Source organism: Gavialis gangeticus, unplaced genomic scaffold (genome assembly GCF_001723915.1).
Source record: "Gavialis gangeticus isolate Ggan-Ray unplaced genomic scaffold, GavGan_comp1, whole genome shotgun sequence".
Classification (NCBI taxonomy): domain Eukaryota; kingdom Metazoa; phylum Chordata; order Crocodylia; family Gavialidae; genus Gavialis; species Gavialis gangeticus.
The window spans coordinates 7,488,809-7,491,142 of record NW_017729008.1 but is presented as its reverse complement, the minus strand read 5'-3'; the positions used below and the strand labels follow the sequence as shown (position 1 = coordinate 7,491,142).

Sequence of the window (2,334 nt, the reverse complement as noted above, 5' to 3'; positions counted from 1 at the left end):
CCCTTGCCCCGCCCCTACCCTGACATACTTATGTCAGGTTCCTAACATGGCTACCAGCACTGGCAGATATGTACACAACCAGGACTTGACCTATGATCACATGGCTAAGAGTAAGCCATATGACTATAGAATGGGTCCTGAAAATGTGCCCTGAGGGGGAAAGGAAACTTCAGAAGCAGCCCAGGCACTGACTTTGGGGTAGGGAGGGTGTGTGCAAAAATGACAGATGCTGCTGCTGCTGCCACTACTGGTGCTGCCATCACCACCACCACCACCATCTCCACTGGGTGGCTATGCTACCACCACCAGTAGCTGTCACTGCCCAGGGCAGTGTGGAGATGTACAAGTTGTAAAGGAAGAGAAATAGATAATAGAATAAGAGATATCCTAAATTCTGATACTTTTTGCTTGCCTCAAAGTGGCAATATGAAAGTAGCATACAGACCTTCTCTTCTGGCATTAAAGACAGAGGTCCTCAGGAGAGAGAGGAGGCAGGAACATATGAACTGAAAGTGAAATGGGCATTTTAAGTGTGTAAAAACCAGTCAGGTAAATAAAAGTTTTAACTATTTCACCTTGTAGATCAAGTACCTTGCAATTATGGTTCACCCTTTATAACTACTCATTATGTTGGCCATGTGAAAAGAATATCTAAGTACACCATCAAATTTTCTTAGAACATGACTTAAGGGTGTCCATAAATTCCAATTTTAAATTTCCAGTGCATGTTTCTATGTGACCTCCGACACAAGTTATTCTCAACAGGCATAGAAGAATTCTAGGGCAGGTTAATCTTAGAAGGACTGTACTTATTTAAATATAATATAAATAAATGAAGCTGCTACTAGGTTCTTTAAAGGTAGATGTTCTTATTAACATTCTTCAAAGGTTTCTTTCACTTCTCGGGGTAATTATGCTGAATTGTTCTGCATTTAGTGAGGGATTATCTTTCATTTTCAAAATCAGTTTTCCTGAAGATATGCAGTGAAATCCTGGGGTACTGAAGTCAATAGGAGTGTAGCCACAGACCAAAAATGGGAAGCATTTTTCCTAATTTCTTATTACTTTATTAAAGGTGCTATATTGCTTACTGTTTGCCTCACTGCAGCCTCCAGTAATGTGCATGAAATACTGAAATATAGTGGGATAATATAAATAACTAAGAAGAAGAATGTCTTGCATTCAAAAACTTGTCTAAATCTATCCCAACTATGCAGTTATCCCACCCTAAGAAATCCTTGCCTGACAAATAACTAAAACATTCATTTATAAGAAGTCTTTATTTTTATTGATGTTGCTTGTATTAAAAGAAATTATGAAAGTGCTATAACTGATAATGTCATAAGCCCTAAATTAACTTAAATTTACTTTGTTATTCCCTGTCATCAGCATTCCAAAATAAATCTCAAATAAGGTGGAGCAAAATGGAAATAGAGATTTTGGAAGTATATTAATAAGATAAATTTGCTTCACTGTCAATTTTCTTAGCAAATTTTAAAGGTTCAGGAACAAGAATTGTTCTATCAAATTAGGCCAGCAGTCCATTTAGTCAAGTGTCTTGCCTGCAACAGTGATCAATATTTTTATGGGAGTAGTCTATAAATGAGCATGTACATGAGTGTATTTTTAGTTCGGTAATAGATAAAAAGCCAGCAGATGGCACTCAGGAATATGTAGCATAATGCCTGGCTTTTGTAGGAACAACAATACACATTGTGCACTGTATGTAGTTTTCTCTGTGTAAATCTTTACGTGGAATTCTTAACAAATATCAGTAGCAATAGAGAAAGATTCAAACCCATCTTGAATATGCAGTTACAGCCAGATCCAAAACAAGCCTTTACATAGGACTTAGCCAGAATGTAGGAGTTTTGATCAATTCTTGCTCTAAACTCTTCTTTATTATTCTGGAATAAGAGCAATTTGTCTGATTAGGTACAGAACTCCTTTCTGTGGTCAATGTATAATAATCCCTTCTTGTCTCATGTCTGCTCCCTCTTTAGTGACACCTCCTCTTCACATGCCAAACACAGTCCTCACCAAACCGGATTCCATACATAGAGAACTTCCTGCCATGTTCTCCTATATCATATTACCTCTTCAGTTCACAAGAAAATAATTTACACATATATGATTCTGAGGTTACTTATACCACCATTACCCCAGAATGACACCAAAGCAAAGCTCACATATGGTAAATTTGACTCAGATGTTTTATACAGATGTTACAGGGGTGTCGGTTGTAGCCTTGTTGGTATAAGGACATAGGCAGACAAGGTTCTTTAGGGGATCAAATATCTTTTATTAGACCAACTTAAATAGTTGGAAAAAAAT

General features: G+C 37.3%; 1 long non-coding RNA gene across 1 annotated transcript in view; it reads left to right on the top strand.

Annotated features, from left to right (window-relative positions):
• LOC109292308 overlaps window positions 1-2,314 on the top strand; it is a 14,842-nt gene extending 12,528 nt beyond the window's left edge. The window contains exon 3 of the long non-coding RNA XR_002096098.1: window positions 2,223-2,314. This is a non-coding gene — a long non-coding RNA (uncharacterized LOC109292308). The remainder of the gene's footprint in view (window positions 1-2,222) is intronic.
• Window positions 2,315-2,334: the final 20 nt, after the last annotated feature.